The sequence below is a fragment of the Ranitomeya imitator genome, chromosome 4, assembly GCF_032444005.1.
Source record: "Ranitomeya imitator isolate aRanImi1 chromosome 4, aRanImi1.pri, whole genome shotgun sequence".
Lineage (NCBI taxonomy): Eukaryota > Metazoa > Chordata > Amphibia > Anura > Dendrobatidae > Ranitomeya > Ranitomeya imitator.
Genome location: NC_091285.1, coordinates 108,822,039 through 108,843,863, shown reverse-complemented (window position 1 = coordinate 108,843,863; position 21,825 = coordinate 108,822,039).

The window sequence follows — 21,825 nt, the reverse complement described above, 5'->3', positions numbered from 1 at the left end:
GGGTATAGAGTGTATGGTATAGAGTGTAGGGTATAGAGTGTATGGTATAGAGTGTAGAGTGTAGGGTATAGAGTTTACAGTGTAGGGTATAGAGTGTAGGGTATAGAGTGTAGGTTATAGAGTGTAGGGTATAGAGTGTTGGGTGTAGGGATTAGAGTGTAGGGATTAGAGTGTAGGGATTAGAGTGTAGGGTGTAGAGTGTAGGGTGTAGAGTGTAGGGTATAGAGTGTAGGGTATGGAGTGTAGGGTATAGAGTGTAGAGTGTAGGGATTAGAGTGTAGGGTATAGAGTGTAGGGTATAGAATGTAGGGTATAGAGTGTAGGGTAAAGAGTGTAGAGTGTAGGGTACAGAGTGCAGGGTGTAGAGTGTAGGGAATAGAGTGTAGAGTGTAGGGTGTAGAGTGTAGGGTGTAGAGTGTAGGGTGTAGAGTGTAGGGTGTAGGGTATAGAGTGTAGGGTATAGAGTGTAGGGTATAGAGTGTAGGGTGTAGGGATTAGAGTGTAGGGATTAGAGTGTAGGGATTAGAGTGTAGGGTGTAGAGTGTAGGGTGTAGAGTGTAGGGTATAGAGTGTAGGGTATAGAGTGTAGGGTATAGAGTGTAGAGTGTAGGGATTAGAGTGTAGGGTATAGAGTGTAGGGTATAGAGTAGAGTGTAGAGTGTAGGCTATAGAGTGTAGACTATAGAGTGTAGGGTATAGAGTGTAGGGTATAGAGTGTAGGGTATAGAGTGTAAGGTGTAGGGTATAGAGTGTAGGGTATAGAGTGCAGGTTGTAGAGTGTAGGGTATAGAGTGTAGGGTATAGAGAGTAGGGTATAGAGTGTAGAGTGTAGGGTATAGAGTGTATGCTATAGAGTGTATGGTGTAGAGTGTATGGTATAGAGTGTAGGGTATAGAGTGTAGAGTGTATGGTATAGAGTGTATGGTATAGAGTGTAGGGTATAGAGTGTAGGGTATAGAGTGTATGTTATAGAGTGTAGGGTATAGAGTGTAGAGTGTAGGGTATAGAGTTTACAGTGTAGGGTATAGAGTGTAGGGTATAGAGTGTAGGTTATAGAGTGTAGGGTATAGAGTGTAGGGTAAAGAGTGTAGAGTGTAGGGTACAGAGTGCAGGGTGTAGAGTGTAGGGTATAGAGTGTAGAGTGTAGAGTGTAGGGTGTAGAGTGTAGGGTATAGAGTGTAGGGTATAGAGTGTAGGGTATAGAGTGTAGGGTATAAAGTGTAGGGTGTAGGGTATAGAGTGTAGGGTATAAAGTGCAGGTTGTAGAGTGTAGGGTATAGAGTGTATGGTATAGGGTGTAGGGTATAAAGTGTAGGGTATAGAGTGTAGGGTATAGAGTGTAGGGTATAGAGTGTAGGGTATAGAGTGTAGGCTATAGAGTGTAGAGTATATAGTGTAGAGTGTAGGGTATAGAGTGTAGGGTATAGAGTGTAGGGTATAGAGTGTGGAGTACAGAGTGTAGGGTATAGAATGTAGAGTGTAGGGTGTAGAGTGCAAAGTGTAGGGTATAGAGTGTAAGATATAGAGTGTATGTTATAGAGTGTAGGGTATAGAGTGTAGAGTTTAGGGTATAGAGTGTAGTGTATAGATTGTATGGTATAGAGTGTATGGTATAGAGTGTAGAGTGTAGGGTATAGAGTGTAGGGTATAGAGTGTAGGGTGTAGAGTGTAGGGTGTAGAGTGTAGGGTATAGAGTGTAGGGTATAGAGTGTAGGTTATAGAGTGTAGCGTATAGAGCGTAGGGTGTAGGGTATAGAGTGTAGGTTATAGAGTGTAGGGTATAGAGTGTAGGGTATAGAGTGTATGGTATAGAGCTTAGGGTGTAGAGTGTAGGGTATAGAATGTAGAGTTTAGGGTAGAGAGTGTGGGGCATAGAGTGTATGGTATACAGTGTAGAGTGTAGGGTATAGCGTGTATAGTGTAGGGTATAGAGTGTAGGGTATAGAGTGTATGGTATAGAGTGTAGGGTATAAAGTGTAGAGTGTAGGGTATAGAGTGTATGGTATAGAGTGTAGGGTATAAAGTGTAGAGTGTAGGGTATAGAGTGTAGGGTATAGAGTGTAGGCTATAGAGTGTAGAGTTTAGAGTGTAGGGTATAGAATGTAGAGTGTAGGGTGTAGAGTGTAAAGTGTAGGGTATAGAGTGTAGGATATAGAGTGTAGAGTGTAGGGTATAGAGTGTAGGGTATACAGTGTATGGTATAGAGTGTAGGGTATAGAGTGTAGAGTGTAGGGTATAGATTGTAGGGTATAGGGTATAGAGTGTATGGTGTAGAGTGTAGGGTATAGAGTGTAGGGTGTAGGGTGTAGAGTGTGGGGTGTAGAGTGGTGTAGAGTGTAGGATGTAGAGTGTATGGTATAGAGTGTAGGGTATAGAGTATAGCGTGTATGGTATAGAGTGTAGTGTATAGAGTGTAGGGTATAGGGTATAGAGTGTAGGGTATAGAGTGTAGGGTATAGATTTTAGAGTGTAGGGTATAGAGTGTGGAGTATAGAGTGTAGGGTATAGAATGTAGAGTGTAGGGTGTAGAGTGCAAAGTGTAGGGTATAGAGTGTAAGATATAGAGTGTATGTTATAGAGTGTAGGGTATAGAGTGTAGAGTTTAGGGTATAGAGTGTAGTGTATAGATTGTATGGTATAGAGTGTATGGTATAGAGTGTAGAGTGTAGGGTATAGAGTGTAGGGTATAGAGTGTAGGGTATAGAGTGTAGGGTGTAGAGTGTAGGGTGTAGAGTGTAGGGTATAGAGTGTAGGGTATAGAGTGTAGGTTATAGAGTGTAGCGTATAGAGCGTAGAGTGTAGGGTATAGAGTGTAGGGTATAGAGTGTAGGGTATAGAGTGTAGGGTATAGAGTGTATGGTATAGAGCTTAGGGTGTAGAGTGTAGGGTATAGAATGTAGAGTTTAGGGTAGAGAGTGTGGGGCATAGAGTGTATGGTATACAGTGTAGAATGTAGGGTATAGAGTGTATAGTGTAGGGTATAAAGTGTAGGGTATAGAGTGTATGGTATAGAGTGTAGGGTATAAAGTGTAGAGTGTAGGGTATAGAGTGTATGGTAAAGAGTGTAGGGTATAAAGTGTAGAGTGTAGGGTATAGAGTGTAGGGTATAGAGTGTAGGCTATAGAGTGTAGAGTTTAGAGTGTAGGGCATAGAATGTAGAGTGTAGGGTGTAGAGTGTAAAGTGTAGGGTATAGAGTGTAGGATATAGAGTGTAGAGTGTAGGGTATAGAGTGTAGGGTATACAGTGTATGGTATAGAGTGTAGGGTATAGAGTGTAGAGTGTAGGGTATAGAGTGTAGGGTATAGAGTGTAGGGTATAGAGTGTAGGGTATAGATTGTAGGGTATAGGGTATAGGGTATAGAGTGTATGGTGTAGAGTGTAGGGTATAGAGTGTAGGGTGTAGGGTGTAGAGTGTGGGGTGTAGAGTGGTGTAGAGTGTAGGATGTAGAGTGTATGGTATAGAGTGTAGGGTATAGAGTATAGCGTGTATGGTATAGAGTGTAGTGTATAGAGTGTAGGGTATAGGGTATAGAGTGTAGGGTATAGAGTGTAGGGTATAGATTTTAGAGTGTAGGGTATAGAGTGTAAGGTATAGAGTGTAGGGTGTGGAGTGTAGGGTATAGAGTGTAGGGTATAGAGTGTATGGTATAGAGTGTAGGGTATAGAGTGTATGGTATAGAGTGTAGAGTGTAGGGTATAGAGTGTATTTTATAGAGTGTAGGGTATAGAGTGTAGGGTATAGAGTGTAGAGTGTAGGGTATAGAGTGTAGGGTATAGAGTGTAGAGTGTAGGGTATAGAGTGTAGGGTATAGAGTGTAGGGTATAGAGTGTAGAGTGTAGGGATTAGAGTGTAGGGATTAGAGTGTAGGGTATAGAGTGTAGAGTGTAGAGTATAGAGTGTAGGGTATAGAGTGTAGGGATTAGAGTGTAGGGATTAGAGTGTAGGGATTAGAGTGTAGGGATTAGAGTGTAGGGATTGGAGTGTAGGGTATAGAGTGTAGGGTATAGAGTGTAGGGTATAGAGTGTAGGGTATAGTGTGTATGGTATAGAGTGTAGGGTATAAAGTGTAGAGTGTATGGTATAGAGTGTAGGGTATAGAGTGTAAAGTGTAGGGTATAGAGTGTATGGTATAGAGTGTAGGGTGTAGAGTGTATGGTATAGAGTGTAGGGTATAGAGTGTAGAGTGTAGGGTATAGAGTGTAGGGTATAGAGTGTAGGGTATAGAGAGTAGGGTATAGAGTGTAGGGTATAGAGTGTAGGGTACAGAGTGTAGGGTATAGAGTGTAGGGTACAGAGTGCAGGGTGTAGAGTGTAGGGTATAGAGTGTATAGTGTAGGGTATAGAGTCTAGGGTACAGAGTGTAGGGTGTAAAGTGGAGGGTGTAGAGTGTAGGGTGTAGAGTGTAGGGTGTAGAGTGTAGGGTGTAGAGTGTATGGTATAGAGTGTAGGGTATAGAGTGTAGAGTGTAGGGTATAGAGTGTAGGGTATAGAGTGTAGGGTATAGAGTGTAGGGTGTAGAGTGTAGGGTATAGAGTGTAGAGTTTAGGGTAGAGAGTGTGGGGCATAGAGTGTATGGTATACAGTGTAGAGTGTAGGGTATAGAGTGTATAGTGTAGGGTATAGAGTGTAGGGTATAAAGTGTATGGTATAGAGTGTAGGGTATAAAGTGTAGAGTGTAGGGTATAGAGTGTATGGTATAGAGTGTAGGGTATAAAGTGTAGAGTGTAGGGTATAGAGTGTAGGGTATAGAGTGTAGGGTATAGAGTGTAGGGTAAAGAGTGTAGAGTGTAGGGTACAGAGTGCAGGGTGTAGAGTGTAGGGTATAGAGTGTAGAGTGTAGAGTGTAGGGTGTAGAGTGTAGGGTATAGAGTGTAGGGTATAGAGTGTAGGGTATAGAGTGTAGGGTATAAAGTGTAGGGTGTAGGGTATAGAGTGTAGGGTATAGAGTGCAGGTTGTAGAGTGTAGGGTATAGAGTGTATGGTATAGGGTGTAGGGTATAAAGTGTAGGGTATAGAGTGTAGGGTATAGAATGTAGGGTATAGAGTGTAGGGTATAGAGTGTAGGGTATAGAGTGTATGCTATAGAGTGTAGAGTATATAGTGTAGAGTGTAGGGTATAGAGTGTAGGGTATAGAGTGTAGGGTGTAGGGATTAGAGTGTAGGGATTAGAGTGTAGGGATTAGAGTGTAGGGTGTAGAAAGTAGGGTGTAGAGTGTAGGGTATAGAGTGTAGGGTATAGAGTGTAGGGTATAGAGTGTAGAGTGTAGGGATTAGAGTGTAGGGTATAGAGTGTAGGGTATAGAATGTAGGGTATAGAGTGTAGGGTAAAGAGTGTAGAGTGTAGGGTACAGAGTGCAGGGTGTAGAGTGTAGGGAATAGAGTGTAGAGTGTAGGGTGTAGAGTGTAGGGTGTAGAGTGTAGGGTGTAGGGTATAGAGTGTAGGGTATAGAGTGTAGGGTATAGAGTGTATGGTATAGAGCTTAGGGTGCAGAGTGTAGGGTATAGAATGTAGAGTTTAGGGTAGAGAGTGTGGGGCATAGAGTGTATGGTATACAGTGTAGAGTGTAGGGTATAGAGTGTATAGTGTAGGGTATAGAGTGTAGGGTATAGAGTGTATGGTATAGAGTGTAGGGGATAAAGTGTAGAGTGTAGGGTATATAGTGTATGGTATAGAGTGTAGGGTATAAAGTGTAGAGTGTAGGGTATAGAGTGTAGGGTATAGAGTGTAGGCTATAGAGTGTAGAGTTTAGAGTGTAGGGTATAGAATGTAGAGTGTAGGGTGTAGAGTGTAAAGTGTAGGGTATAGAGTGTAGGATATAGAGTGTAGAGTGTAGGGTATAGAGTGTAGGGTATACAGTGTATGGTATAGAGTGTAGGGTATAGAGTGTAGAGTGTAGGGTATAGAGTGTAGGGTATAGAGTGTAGGGTATAGAGTGTAGAGTATAGATTGTAGGGTATAGGGTATAGGGTATAGAGTGTATGGTGTAGAGTGTAGGGTATAGAGTGTAGAGTGTAGGGTGTAGAGTGTGGGGTGTAGAGTGGTGTAGAGTGTAGGATGTAGAGTGTATGGTTTAGAGTGTAAGGTATAGAGTATAGCGTGTATGGTATAGAGTGTAGTGTATAGAGTGTAGGGTATAGGGTATAGAGTGTAAGGTATAGAGTGTAGGGTATAGATTTTAGAGTGTAGGGTATAGAGTGTAAGGTATAGAGTGTAGGGTGTGGAGTGTAGGGTATAGAGTGTAGGGTATAGAGTGTATGGTATAGAGTGTAGGGTATAGAGTGTATGGTATAGAGTGTAGAGTGTAGGGTATAGAGTGTATTTTATAGAGTGTAGGGTATAGAGTGTAGGGTATAGAGTGTAGAGTGTAGGGTATAGAGTGTAGGGTATAGAGTGTAGAGTGTAGGGTATAGAGTGTAGGGTATAGAGTGTAGGGTATAGAGTGTAGAGTGTAGGGATTAGAGTGTAGGGATTAGAGTGTAGGGTATAGAGTGTAGAGTGTAGAGTATAGAGTGTGGGGTATAGAGTGTAGGGATTAGAGTGTAGGGATTAGAGTGTAGGGATTAGAGTGTAGGGATTAGAGTGTTGGGATTGGAGTGTAGGGTATAGAGTGTAGGGTATAGAGTGTAGGGTATAGAGTGTAGGGTATAGTGTGTATGGTATAGAGTGTAGGTTATAAAGTGTAGAGTGTATGGTATAGAGTGTAGGGTATAGAGTGTAAAGTGTAGGGTATAGAGTGTATGGTATAGAGTGTAGGGTGTAGAGTGTATGGTATAGAGTGTAGGGTATAGAGTGTAGAGTGTAGGGTATAGAGTGTAGGGTATAGAGTGTAGGGTATAGAGAGTAGGGTATAGAGTGTAGGGTATAGAGTGTAGGGTACAGAGTGTAGGGTATAGAGTGTAGGGTACAGAGTGCAGGGTGTAGAGTGTAGGGTATAGAGTGTATAGTGTAGGGTATAGAGTGTAGGGTATAGAGTGTAGGGTGTAAAGTGGAGGGTGTAGAGTGTAGGGTGTAGAGTGTAGGGTGTAGAGTGTAGGGTGTAGAGTGTATGGTATAGAGTGTAGGGTATAGAGTGTAGAGTGTAGGGTATAGAGTGTAGGGTATAGAGTGTAGGGTATAGAGTGTAGGGTATAGAGTGTAGGGTGTAGAGTGTAGGGTATAGAGTGTAGAGTTTAGGGTAGAGAGTGTGGGGCATAGAGTGTATGGTATACAGTGTAGAGTGTAGGGTATAGAGTGTATAGTGTAGGGTATAGAGTGTAGGGTATAGAGTGTATGGTATAGAGTGTAGGGTATAAAGTGTAGAGTGTAGGGTATAGAGTGTATGGTATAGAGTGTAGGGTATAAAGTGTAGAGTGTAGGGTATAGAGTGTAGGGTATAGAGTGTAGGGTATAGAGTGTAGGGTAAAGAGTGTAGAGTGTAGGGTACAGAGTGCAGGGTGTAGAGTGTAGGGTATAGAGTGTAGAGTGTAGAGTGTAGGGTGTAGAGTGTAGGGTATAGAGTGTAGGGTATAGAGTGTAGGGTATAGAGTGTAGGGTATAAAGTGTAGGGTGTAGGGTATAGAGTGTAGGGTATAGAGTGCAGGTTGTAGAGTGTAGGGTATAGAGTGTATGGTATAGGGTGTAGGGTATAAAGTGTAGGGTATAGAGTGTAGGGTATAGAATGTAGGGTATAGAGTGTAGGGTATAGAGTGTAGGGTATAGAGTGTATGCTATAGAGTGTAGAGTATATAGTGTAGAGTGTAGGGTATAGAGTGTAGGGTATAGAGTGTAGGGTATAGAGTGTAGGGTGTAGGGATTAGAGTGTAGGGATTAGAGTGTAGGGATTAGAGTGTAGGGTGTAGAGTGTAGGGTGTAGAGTGTAGGGTATAGAGTGTAGGGTATAGAGTGTAGGGTATAGAGTGTAGAGTGTAGGGATTAGAGTGTAGGGTATAGAGTGTAGGGTATAGAATGTAGGGTATAGAGTGTAGGGTAAAGAGTGTAGAGTGTAGGGTACAGAGTGCAGGGTGTAGAGTGTAGGGAATAGAGTGTAGAGTGTAGGGTGTAGAGTGTAGGGTGTAGAGTGTAGGGTGTAGAGTGTAGGGTGTAGGGTATAGAGTGTAGGGTATAGAGTGTAGGGTGTAGGGATTAGAGTGTAGGGATTAGAGTGTAGGGATTAGAGTGTAGGGTGTAGAGTGTAGGGTGTAGAGTGTAGGGTATAGAGTGTAGGGTATAGAGTGTAGGGTATAGAGTGTAGAGTGTAGGGATTAGAGTGTAGGGTATAGAGTGTAGGGTATAGAGTAGAGTGTAGAGTGTAGGCTATAGAGTGTAGACTATAGAGTGTAGGGTATAGAGTGTAGGGTATAGAGTGTAGGGTATAGAGTGTAAGGTGTAGGGTATAGAGTGTAGGGTATAGAGTGCAGGTTGTAGAGTGTAGGGTATAGAGTGTAGGGTATAGAGAGTAGGGTATAAAGTGTAGAGTGTAGGGTATAGAGTGTATAGTGTAGGGTATAGAGTGTAGGGTATAGAGTGTAGAGTGTAGGGTATAGAGTGTATGCTATAGAGTGTATGGTGTAGAGTGTATGGTATAGAGTGTAGGGTATAGAGTGTAGAGTGTATGGTATAGAGTGTAGGGTATAGAGTGTAGGGTATAGAGTGTAGGGTATAGAGTGTAGGGTATAGAGTGTATGTTATAGAGTGTAGGGTATAGAGTGTAGAGTGTAGGGTATAGAGTTTACAGTGTAGGGTATAGAGTGTAGGGTATAGAGTGTAAGGTATAGAGTGTAGGGTGTAGAGTGTAGGGTATAGAGTGTAGGTTATTGAGTGTATGGTATAGAGTGTATGGTATAGAGTGTAGGGTATAGAGTGTATGGTATAGAGTGTAGGGTATAGAGTGTAGAGTGTAGGGATTAGAGTGTAGGGTGTAGAGTGTATGGTATAGAGTGTAGAGTGTAGGTTATCGAGTGTAGGGTATAGAGTGTAGGGTGTAGAGTGTAGGGTATAGAGTGTTGGGTGTAGAGTGCAGGGTGTAGAGTGCAGGGTATAGAGTGTAGGATATAGAGTGTAGAGTGTAGGGTATAGAGTGTAGGGTGTAGGGTATAGAGTGTAGAGTGTAGGGTATAGAGTGTAGGGTATAGAGTGTAGGGTATAGAGTGTAGGGAATAGAGTGTAGAGTGTAAGGTGTAGAGTGTAGGGTATAGAGTGTAGGGTATATACTGTAGGGTATAGAGTGTAAAGTGTAGGGTATAGAGTGTAGGGTATAGAGTGTAGGGTTTAGAGTGTTGGGTGTAGAGTGCAGGGTGTAGAGTGCAGGGTATAGAGTGTAGGGTATAGAGTGTAGGGTATAAAGTGTAGAGTGTAGGGTATAGAGTGTATAGTGTAGGGTATAGAGTGTAGGGTATAGAGTGTAGGGTATAGAGTGGAGGGTATAGGGTATAGAGTGTATAGTGTAGGGTGTAGAGTGTAGGGTGTTGAGTGTAGGGTATAGAGTGTAGGGTATAGAGTGTAGGGTGTAGGGTATAGAGTGTAGGGGATAGAGTGTAGGGTATAGAGTGTAGAGTTTATGGTATAGAGTGTAGAGTGTAGGGTATAGAGTGTAGGGTATAGACTGTAGGGTATAGAGTGTGGCGTAAAGAGTGTAGGGTATAGAGTGTAGAGTGTAGGGTATAGAGTGTACGGTATGGAGTGTAGGGTATAGAGTGTAGGGTATAGAGTGTAGAGTGTAGGGTATAGAATGTAGGGTATAGAGTGTAGGGTATAGAGTGTAGGGAATAGAGTGTATAGTGTAAGGTATAGAGTGTAGAGTGTAGGGTATAGACGGTAGGGTGTAGAGTGTAGGGAGTAGAGTGTAGGGTATAGAGTGTAGGGTATAGAGTGCAGGGTATAGAGTGTAGGGTGTAGAGTGTAGGCTATAGAGTGTAGGGTATAGAGTGTAGAGTGTAGGGTATAGAGTGTAGGGTATAGAGTGTAGGGTATAGAGTGTAGGGTATAGAGTGTAGAGTGTAGGGTACAGAGTGTAGGGTATAGATTGCAGGTTGTAGAGTGCAGGTTGTAGAGTGTAGGGTATAGAGTGTAGGGTATAGAGTGTAGGGTTTAGAGTGTAGGGTATAGAGTGTAGGGTATAAAGTGTAGAGTGTAGGATATAGAGTGTATAGTGTAGGGTACAGAGTGTAGGGTATAGAGTGTAGGGTATAGAGTGTATAGTGTAGGGTATAGAGTGTATGCTATAGAGTGTATGGTGTAGAGTGTATGGTATAGAGTGTAGGGTGTAGAGTGTATGGTATAGAGTGTAGGGTGTAGAGTGTAGAGTATAGAGTGTAGGGTATAGAGTGTATGTTATAGAGTGTAGGGTATAGAGTGTAGAGTGTAGGGTATAGAGTTTAGAGTGTAGGGTATAGAGTGTAGGGTATAGAGTGTAGTGTATAGAGTGTAGGGTAAAGAGTGTAGAGTGTAGGGTACAGAGTGCAGGGTATAGAGTGTAGGGTATAGAGTGTAGAGTGTAGGGTGTAGAGTGTAGGGTGTAGAGTGTAGGGTATAGAGTGTAGAGTGTAGGGTGTAGAGTGTAGGGTGTAGGGTATAGAGTGTAGGGTATAGAGTGTAGGGTATAGAGTGTAGGGTATAGGGTGTAGGGATTAGAGTGTAGGGATTAGAGTGTAGGGATTAGAGTGTAGGGTGTAGAGTGTAGGGTATAGAGTGTAGGGTATAGAGTGTAGGGTATAGAGTGTAGGGTATAGAGTGCAGGTTGTAGAGTGTAGGGTATAGAGTGTAGGGTAAAGAGTGTAGAGTGTAGGGTACAGAGTGCAGGGTGTAGAGTGTAGGGTATAGAGTGTAGGGTCTAGGGTGTAGAGTGTAGGGTATAGAGTGTAGAGTGTAGGGTATAGAGTGTACGGTATGGAGTGTAGGGTATAGAGTGTAGGGTATAGAGTGTAGAGTGTAGGGTATAGAATGTAGGGTATAGAGTGTAGGGTATAGAGTGTAGGGAATAGAGTGTATAGTGTAAGGTATAGAGTGTAGAGTGTAGGGTATAGACGGTAGGGTGTAGAGTGTAGGGAGTAGAGTGTAGGGTATAGAGTGTAGAGTATAGGGTATAGAGTGCAGGGTATAGAGTGTAGGGTGTAGAGTGTAGGCTATAGAGTGTAGGGTATAGAGTGTAGAGTGTAGGGTATAGAGTGTAGGGTATAGAGTGTAGGGTATAGAGTGTAGGGTATAGAGTGTAGAGTGTAGGGTACAGAGTGTAGGGTATAGATTGAAGGTTGTAGAGTGCAGGTTGTAGAGTGTAGGGTATAGAGTGTAGGGTATAGAGTGTAGGGTATAGAGTGTAGGGTATAAAGTGTAGAGTGTAGGGCATAGAGTGTATAGTGTAGGGTATAGAGTGTAGGGTATAGAGTGTAGGGTATAGAGTGTATAGTGTAGGGTATAGAGTGTATGCTATAGAGTGTATGGTGTAGAGTGTATGGTATAGAGTGTAGGGTGTAGAGTGTATGGTATAGAGTGTAGGGTGTAGAGTGTAGGGTATAGAGTGTAGGGTATAGAGTGTATGTTATAGAGTGTAGGGTATAGAGTGTAGAGTGTAGGGTATAGAGTTTAGAGTGTAGGGTATAGAGTGTAGGGTATAGAGTGTAGTGTTTAGAGTGTAGGGTAAAGAGTGTAGAGTGTAGGGTACAGAGTGCAGGGTGTAGAGTGTAGGGTATAGAGTGTAGAGTGTAGGGTGTAGAGTGTAGGGTGTAGAGTGTAGGGTATAGAGCGTAGAGTGTAGGGTGTAGAGTGTAGGGTGTAGGGTATAGAGTGTAGGGTATAGAGTGTAGGGTATAGAGTGTAGGGTATAGGGTGTAGGGATTAGAGTGTAGGGATTAGAGTGTAGGGATTAGAGTGTAGGGTGTAAAGTGTAGGGTATAGAGTGTAGGGTATAGAGTGTAGGGTATAGAGTGTAGGGTATAGAGTGCAGGTTGTAGAGTGTAGGGTATAGAGTGTAGGGTCTAGGGTGTAGAGTGTAGGGTATAGAGTGTAGAGTGTAGGGTGTAGAGTGTAGGGTGTAGGGTATAGAGTGTAGGGTATAGAGTGTAGGGTATAGAGTGTAGGGTATAGAGTGTAGAGTGTAGGGATTAGTGTGTAGGGTATAGAGTGTAGGCTATAGAGTGTAGGGTGTAGAGTGTAGGGTATAGAGTGTATGGTATAGAGTGTAGGGTATAGAGTGTAGGGTATAGAGTGTATGTTATAGAGTGTAGGGTATAGAGTGTAGAGTGTAGGGTATAGAGTTTAGAGTGTAGGGTATAGAGTGTAGGGTATAGAGTGTAAGGTATAGAGTGTAGAGTGTAGGGTATAGAGTGTAGGGTATAGAGTGTAGGGTAAAGAGTGTAGAGTGTAGGGTACAGAGTGCAGGGTGTAGAGTGTAGGGTATAGAGTGTAGGGTGTAGAGTGTAGGGTATAGAGTGTAGGGTGTAGAGTGTAGGGTGTAGGGTATAGAGTGTAGGGTATAGAGTGTAGGGTATAGAGTGTAGAGTGTAGAGTGTAGGGTGTAGAGTGTAGGGTATAGAGTGTAGGGTATAGAGTGTAGGGTATAGAGTGTAGGGTGTAGGGATTAGAGTGTAGGGATTAAAGTGTAGGGTGTAGAGTGTAGGGTGTAGAGTGTAGGGTATAGAGTGTAGGGTATAGAGTGTAGGGTATAGAGTGTAGGGTATAAAGCGTAGAGTGTAGGGTATAGAGTGTATAGTGTAGGGTATAGAGTGTAGGGTATAGAGTGTAGGGTATAGAGTGTAGGGTATAGGGTATAGAGTGTAGGGTGTAGAGTGTAGGGTGAAGGGTGTAGAGTGTATGGTATAAAGTGTAGGGTATACAGTGTAGGGATTAGAGTGTAGGGTATAGAGTGTAGGGTATAGAGTGTAGGGTATAGAGTGTAGGGTGTAGAGTGTAGAGTGTAGGGTATAGAGTGTAGAGTGTAGGGTATAGAGTGTAGGGTGTAGAGTGTAGAGTGTAGGGTATAGAGTGTAGAGTGTAGCGGATAGAATGTAGGGTATAGAGTGTAAGGTGTAGAGTGTAGGGTATAGAGTGTATGGTATAGAGTGTTGGGTATAAAGTATAGAGTGTATGGTATAGAGTGTAGGGTATAAAGTGTAGAGTGTAGGGTATAGAGTGTAGGGTATAGAGTGTAGAGTGTAGGGTAAAGAGTGTAGGGTATAGAGTGTAGGGTATAGAGTGTAGAGTGTAGGGTATAGAGTGTAGAGTATAGAGTGCAGGTTGTAAAGTGTAGGGTATAGAGTGTATGGTATGGAGTGTAGGGTATAAAGTGTAGAGTGTAGTGTATATAGTGTAGGGTATAGAGTGTAGGAAATAGAGTGTAGGGTAAAGAGTGTAGAGTGTAGGGTACAGAGTGCAGGGTGTAGAGTGTAGGGTATAGAGTGTAGGGTGTAGAGTGTAGGGTATAGAGTGTAGGGTGTAGAGTGTAGGGTGTGAGGTATAGAGTGTAGGGTATAGAGTGTAGGGTATAGAGTGTAGAGTGTAGAGTGTAGGGTGTAGAGTGTAGGGTATAGAGTGTAGGGTATAGAGTGTAGGGTATAGAGTGTAGGGTATAGAGTGTAGGGTGTAGGGATAAGAGTGTAGGGATTAGAGTGTAGGGTGTAGAGTGTAGGGTATAGAGTGTAGGGTATAGAGTGTAGGGTATAAAGCGTAGAGTGTAGGGTATAGAGTGTATAGTGTAGGGTATAGAGTGTAGGGTATAGAGTGTAGGGTATAGGGTATAGAGTGTAGGGTGTAGAGTGTAGGGTGTAGGGTGTAGAGTGTATGGTATAGAGTGTAGGGTATAGAGTGTAGGGATTAGAGTGTAGGGTATAGAGTGTAGGGTATAGAGTGTAGGGTATAGAGTGTAGGGTGTAGAGTGTAGAGTGTAGGGTATAGAGTGTAGAGTGTAGGGTATAGAGTGTAGGGTATAGAGTAGAGTGTAGAGTGTAGGGTATAGAGTGTAGAGTGTAGGGGATAGAATGTAGGGTATAGAGAGTAAGGTGTAGAGTGTAGGGTATAGAGTGTATGGTATAGAGTGTGGGGTATAAAGTGTAGAGTGTAGGGTATGGAGTGTAGGGTATAGAGTGTATGGTATAGAGTGTAGGGTTTAAAGTGTAGAGTGTAGGGTATAGAGTGTAGGGTATAGAGTGTAGAGTGTAGGGTAAAGAGTGTAGGGCATAGAGTGTAGGGTATAGAGTGTAGAGTGTAGGGTATAGAGTGTAGGGTATAGAGTGTAGGGTATAAAGTGTAGAGTGTAGTGTATAGAGTGTAGGGTATAGAGTGTAGGGTATAGAGTGTAGGGTATAGAGTGTAGGCTATAGAGTGTAGAGTGTAGGGTGTAGAGTGTAGGGTATAGAGTGTAGGGTATAGAGTGTAGGGTATAGAGTGTGGAGAAGAGAGTGTAGGGTATAGAGTGTAGGGTATAGAATGTAGAGTGTAGAGTGTAGGGTATAGAGTGTAAGGTATAGAGTGTAGTGTATAGAGTGTATGTTATAGAGTGTAGGGTATAGAGTGTAGAGTTTAGGGTATAGAGTGTAGTGTATAGAGTGTATGGTATAGAGTGTATGGTATAGAGTGTAGAGTGTAGGGTATAGAGTGTAGGGTATAGAGTGTAGGGTATAGAGTGTAGGGTATAGAGTGTAGGGTATAGAGTGTAGAGTGTAGGGTATAGAGTGTAGGGTATAGAGTGTAGGGTATAGAGTGTAGGGTATAGAGTGTAAGGTATAGAGTGTAGGTTATAGAGTGTAGGGTATAGAGTGTAGGGTATAGAGTGTAGCTTATAGAGCGTAGGGTGTAGGGTATAGAGTGTAGGGTATAGAGTGTAGGGTATAGAGTGTAGAGTGTAGGGTATAGAGTGTATGGTATAAAGCTTAGGGTGTAGAGCGTAGGGTATAGAATGTAGAGTTTAGGGTATAGAGTGTGGGGCATAGAGTGTATGGTATACAGTTTAGAGTGTAGGGTATAGAGTGTAGGGTATAGAGTGTAGGGTATAGAGTGTAGATTGTAGGGTATAGAGTGTAGGGTATAGAGTGCAGGTTGTAGAGTGTAGGGTATAGAGTGTAGGGTATAGAGTGTAGGGTATAAAGTGTAGAGTGTAGGGTATAGAGTGTATAGTGTAGGGTATAGAGTGTAGGGTATAGAGTGTAGGGTATAGAGTGTATAGTGTAGGGTATAGAGTGTATGCTATAGAGTGTATGGTGTAGAGTGTATGGTATAGAGTGTAGGGTGTAGAGTGTATGGTATAGAGTGTAGGGTATAGAGTGTAGGGTATAGAGTGTAGGGTATAGAGTGTAGGGTATAGAGTGTAGGTTATAGAGTGTAGGGTGTAGGGATTAGAGTGTAGGGATTAGAGTGTAGGGTGTAGAGTGTAGGGTGTAGAGTGTAGGGTATAGAGTGTAGGGTATAGAGTGTAGGGTATAGAGTGTAGAGTGTAGGGATTAGAGTGTAGGGATTAGAGTGTAGGGTATAGAGTGTAGGGTATAGAGTGTAGGGTATAGAGTGTAGGGTATAGAGTGTAGGGTATAGAGTGTAGGGAATAGAGTGTAGAGTGTAGGGTGTAGAATGTAAAGTGTAGGGTATAGAGTTTAAGGTATAGAGTGTAGTGTATAGAGTGTATGTTATAGAGTGTAGGGTATCGAGTGTAGAGTGTAGGGTATAGAGTGTAGGGTATAGAGTGTAGGGTATAGAGTGTAGGGTATAGAGTGTAGGGTATAGAGTGTAGGGTGTAGGGTATAGAGTGTAGGGTATAGAGTGCACGTTGTAGAGTGTAGGGTATAGAGTGTAGGGTATAGAGAGTAGGGTATAAAGTGTAGAGTGCAGGGTTTAGAGTGTATAGTGTAGGGTATAGAGTGTAGGGTATAGAGTGTAGGGTATAGAGTGTAGAGTGTAGGGTATAGAGTGTATGCTATAGAGTGTATGGTGTAGAGTGTATGGTATAGAGTGTAGGGTATAGAGTGTAGAGTGTAGGGTATAGAGTGTAGGGTATAGAGTGTAGGGTATAGAGTGTAGGGTATAGAGTGCATGTTATAGAGTGTAGGGTATAGAGTGTAGAGTGTAGAGTGTAGGGTATAGAGTTTAGAGTGTAGGGTATAGAGAGTAGGGTATAGAGTGTAGGGTATAGAGTGTAGGGTGTAGAGTGTAGGGTATAGAGTGTAGGGTATAGAGTGTAGGGTATAGAGTGTATGGTATAGAGTGTAGGGTATAGAGTGTAGGGTATAGAGTGTATGGTATAGAGTGTAGGGTATAGAGTGTAGAGTGTAGGGTATAGAGTGTAGGGTATAGAGTGTAGGGTATAGAGTGTAGGCTATAGAGTGTAGGGTATAGAGTGTAGAGTGTAGGGTATAGAGTGTAGGGTGTAGAGTGTAGGGAGTGTTGGGTGTAGAGTGCAGGGTGTAGAGTGCAGGGTGTAGAGTGCAGTGTATAGAGTGTAGGTATAGATTGTAGGGTATAAAGTGTAGAGTGTAGGGTATAGAGTGTAGGGTATAGAGTGTAGGGTGTAGAGTGTAGGGTGTAGAGTGTATGGTATAGAGTGTAGGGTATAGATTGTAGGGTATAGAGTGTAGAGTGTAGGGTATAGAGTGTAGGGTATAGAGCTTAGGGTGTAGAGTGTAGGACATAGAGTGTAGAGTTTAGGGTATAGAGTGTGGGGCATAGAGTGTATGGTATACAGTGTAGAGTGTAGAGTGTAGGGTATAGAGTGTATAATGTAGGGTACAGAGTGTAGGGTATAGAGTGTATGGTATAGAGCTTAGGGTGCAGAGTGTAGGGTATAGAATGTAGAGTTTAGGGTAGAGAGTGTGGGGCATAGAGTGTATGGTATACAGTGTAGAGTGTAGGGTATAGAGTGTATAGTGTAGGGTATAGAGTGTAGGGTATAGAGTGTATGGTATAGAGTGTAGGGTATAAAGTGTAGAGTGTAGGGTATAGAGTGTATGGTATAGAGTGTATGGTATAGAGTGTAGGGTATAAAGTGTAGAGTGTAGGGTATAGAGTGTAGGGTATAGAGTGTAGGCTATAGAGTGTAGGGTTAAGAGTGTAGGGTATAGAATGTAGAGTGTAGGGTATAGAGTGTAAAGTGTAGGGTATAGAGTGTAGGATATAGAGTGTAGAGTGTAGGGTATAGAGTGTAGGGTATACAGTGTATGGTATAGAGTGTAGGGTATAGAGTGTAGGGTATAGAGTGTATGGTATAGAGTGTAGGGTATAGAGTGTAGGGTATAGAGTGTAGGGTATAGAGTGTATGGTATAGAGTGTAGGGTATAGAGTGTAGAGTGTAGGGTATAGAGTGTAGGGTATAGAGTGTAGGGTATAGAGTGTAGGCTATAGAGTGTAGGGTATAGAGTGTAGAGTGTAGGGTATAGAGTGTAGGGTGTAGAGTGTAGGGTATAGAGTGTTGGGTGTAGAGTGCAGGGTGTAGAGTGCAGGGTGTAGAGTGCAGGGTATAGAGTGTAGGGTATAGAGTGTAGGGTATAAAGTGTAGAGTGTAGGGTATAGAGTGTAGGGTATAGAGTGTAGGGTGTAGAGTGTAGGGTATAGAGTGTAGAGTTTAGGGTAGAGAGTGTGGGGCATAGAGTGTATGGTATACAGTGTAGAGTGTAGGGTATAGAGTGTATAGTGTAGGGTATAGAGTGTAGGTTATAGAGTGTATGGTATAGAGTGTAGGGTATAAAGTGTAGAGTGTAGGGTATAGAGTGTATGGTATAGAGTGTAGGGTATAAAGTGTAGAGTGTAGGGTATAGAGTGTAGGGTAAAGAGTGTAGAGTGTAGGGTACAGAGTGCAGGGTGTAGAGTGTAGGGTATAGAGTGTAGAGTGTAGAGTGTAGGGTGTAGAGTGTAGGGTATAGAGTGTAGGGTATAGAGTGTAGGGTATAGAGTGTAGGGTATAAAGTGTAGGGTGTAGGGTATAGAGTGTAGGGTATAGAGTGCAGGTTGTAGAGTGTCGGGTATAGAGTGTATGGTATAGGGTGTAGGGTATAAAGTGTAGGGTATAGAGTGTAGGGTATAGAGTGTAGGGTATAGAATGTAGGGTATAGAGTGTGGAGTATAGAGTGTAGGGTATAGAATGTAGAGTGTAGAGTGTAGGGTGTAGAGTGCAAAGTGTAGGGTATAGAGTGTAAGATATAGAGTGTAGTGTATAGAGTGTATGTTATAGAGTGTAGGGTATAGAGTGTAGAGTTTAGGGTATAGAGTGTAAGGTATAGAGTGTAGGGTGTGGAGTGTAGGGTATAGAGTGTAGGGTATAGAGTGTATGGTATAGAGTGTAGGGTATAGAGTGTATGGTATAGAGTGTAGAGTGTAGGGTATAGAGTGTGTTTTATAGAGTGTAGGGTATAGAGTGTAGGGTATAGAGTGTAGAGTGTAGGGTATAGAGTGTAGGGTATAGAGTGTAGAGTGTAGGGTATAGAGTGTAGGGTATAGAGTGTAGGGTATAGAGTGTAGAGTGTAGGGATTAGAGTGTAGGGATTAGAGTGTAGGGTATATAGTGTAGAGTGTAGAGTATAGAGTGTAGGGTATAGAGTGTAGGGATTAGAGTGTAGGGATTAGAGTGTAGGGATTAGAGTGTAGGGATTAGAGTGTAGGGATTAGAGTGTAGGGTATAGAGTGTAGGGTATAGAGTGTAGGGTATAGAGTGTAGGGTATAGTGTGTATGGTATAGAGTGTAGGGTATAAAGTGTAGAGTGTATGGTATAGAGTGTAGGGTATAGAGTGTAAAGTGTAGGGTATAGAGTGTATGGTATAGAGTGTAGGGTGTAGAGTGTATGGTATAGAGTGTAGGGTATAGAGTGTAGAGTGTAGGGTATAGAGTGTAGGGTATAGAGTGTAGGGTATAGAGTGTAGGGTATAGAGTGTAGGGTACAGAGTGTAGAGTGTAGGGTATAGAGTGTAGGGTACAGAGTGCAGGGTGTAGAGTGTAGGGTATAGAGTGTATAGTGTAGGGTATAGAGTGTAGGGTATAGAGTGTAGGGTGTAGAGTGTAGGGTAGAGAGTGTGGGACATAGAGTGTATGGTATACAGTGTAGAGTGTAGGGTATAGAGTGTATAGTGTAGGGTATAGAGTGTAGGGTATAGAGTGTATGGTATAGAGTGTAGGGTATAAAGTGTAGAGTGTAGGGTATAGAGTGTATGGTATAGAGTGTAGGGTATAAAGTGTAGAGTGTAGGGTATAGAGTGTAGGGTATAGAGTGTAGGGTAAAGAGTGTAGAGTGTAGGGTACAGAGTGCAGGGTGTAGAGTGTAGGGTATAGAGTGTAGAGTGTAGAGTGTAGGGTGTAGAGTGTAGGGTATAGAGTGTAGGGTATAGAGTGTAGGGTATAGAGTGTAGGGTATAAAGTGTAGGGTGTAGGGTATAGAGTGTAGGGTATAGAGTGCAGGTTGTAGAGTGTAGGGTATAGAGTGTATGGTATAGGGTGTAGGGTATAAAGTGTAGGGTATAGAGTGTAGGGTATAGAGTGTAGGGTATAGAGTGTAGGGTATAGAGTGTAGGCTATAGAGTGTAGAGTATATAGTGTAGAGTGTAGGGTATAGAGTGTAGGGTATAGAGTGTAGGGTATAGAATGTGGAGTATAGAGTGTAGGGTATTGAATGTAGAGTGTAGAGTGTAGGGTGTAGAGTGCAAAGTGTAGGGTATAGAGTGTAAGATATAGAGTGTAGTGTATAGAGTGTATGTTATAGAGTGTAGGGTATAGAGTGTAGAGTTTAGGGTATAGAGTGTAGTGTATAGATTGTATGGTATAGAGTGTATGGTATAGAGTGTAGAGTGTAGGGTATAGAGTGTAGGGTATAGAGTGTAGGGTATAGAGTGTAGGGTGTAGAGTGTAGGGTATAGAGTGTAGGGTATAGAGTGTAGGGTATAGAGTGTAGGTTATAGAGTGTAGCGTATAGAGCGTAGGGTGTAGGGTATAGAGTGTAGGGTATAGAGTGTAGGGTATAGAGTGTAGGGTATAGAGTGTATGGTATAGAGCTTAGGGTGTAGAGTGTAGGGTATAGAGTGTAGGGTATAGAGTGTATGGTATAGAGTGTAGGGTATAAAGTGTAGAGTGTAGGGTATAGAGTGTATGGTATAGAGTGTAGGGTATAAAGTGTAGAGTGTAGGGTATAGAGTGTAGGGTATAGAGTGTAGGGTATAGAGTGTAGAGTTTAGAGTGTAGGGTATAGAATGTAGAGTGTAGGGTGTAGAGTGTAAAGTGTAGGGTATAGAGTGTAGGATATAGAGTGTAGAGTGTAGGGTATAGAGTGTAGGGTATACAGTGTATGGTATAGAGTGTAGGGTATAGAGTGTAGAGTGTAGGGTATAGAGTGTAGGGTATAGAATGTAGGGTATAGAGTGTAGGGTATAGATTGTAGGGTATAGGGTATAGAGTGTATGGTGTAGAGTGTAGGGTATAGAGTGTAGGGTGTAGAGTGTGGGGTGTAGAGTGGTGTAGAGTGTAGGATGTAGAGTGTAGAGAGTAGGGTATAGAGTGTAGGGTATAGAGTGTAGAGTGTAGGGTATAGAGTGTAGGGTATAGAGTGTAGGGTGTAGAGTATAGGGTGTAGAGTGTAGGGATTAGAGTGTAGGGTATAGAGTGTAGAGTGTAGGGTATAGAGTGTAGGGTATAGAGTGTAGAGTGTAGGGTTAGATTGTAGGGTATAGAGTGTAGGGTATAGAGTGTATGGTATAGAGTGTAGGGTATACAGTGTAGAGTGTATGGTATAGAGTGTAGGGTATAAAGTGTAGAGTGTAGGGTATAGAGTGTAGGGTATAGAGTGTAGGGTATAGAGTGTACAGTGTAGGGTATAGAGTGCAGGGTACAGAGTGCAGAGTGTAGGGTATAGAGTGTAGGGTATATAGTGTAGGGTATAGAGTGTAGGGTAAAGAGTGTAGAGTGTAGGGTACAGAGTGTAGGGTGTAGAATGTAGGGTATAGAGTGTAGAGTGTAGGGTGTAGAGTGTAGGGTGTAGAGTGTAGGGTATAGAGTGTAGAGTGTAGGGTGTAGAGTGTAGTGTGTAGGGTATAGAGTGTAGGGTATAGAGTGTAGGGTATAGAGTGTAGGGTATAGGGTGTAGGGATTAGAGTGTAGGGATTAGAGTGTAGGGTGTAGAGTGTAGGGTATAGAGTGTAGGGTATAGAGTGTAGTGTATAGAGTGCAGGTTGTAGAGTGTAGGGTATAGAGTGTAGGGTAAAGAGTGTAGAGTGTAGGGTACAGAGTGCAGGGTGTAGAGTGTAGGGTATAGAGTGTAGGGTGTAGGTTGTAGAGTGTAGGGTATAGGGTGTAGAGTGTAGGGTGTAGGGTATAGAGTGTAGGGTATAGAGTGTAGGGTATAGAGTGTAGGGTATAGAGTGTAGAGTGTAGGGATTAGAGTGTAGGGTATAGAGTGTAGGCTATAGAGTGTAGGGTGTAGAGTGTAGGGTATAGAGTGTATGGTATAGAGTGTAGGGTATAGAGTGTAGGGTATAGAGTGTAAGGCATAGAGTGTAGAGTGTAGGGTATAGAGTGTAGGGTATAGAGTGTAGGGTATAGAGTGTAGGATAAAGAGTGTAGAGTGTAGGGTACAGAGTGTAGGGTGTAGAGTGTAGGGTATAGAGTGTAGGGTGTAGAGTGTAGGGTGTAGGGTATAGAGTGTAGGGTATAGAGTGTAGGGTATAGAGTGTAGAGTGTAGAGTGTAGGGTATAGAGTGTAGGGTATAGAGTGTAGGGTATAGAGTGTAGGGTGTAGAGATTAGAGTGTAGGGATTAGAGTGTAGGGTGTAGAGTGTAGGATGTAGAGTGTAGGGTATAGAGTGTAGGGTATAGAGTGTAGGGTATAGAGTGTAGGGTATAAAGCGTAGAGTGTAGGGTATAGAGTGTATAGTGTAGGGTATAGAGTGTAGGGTATA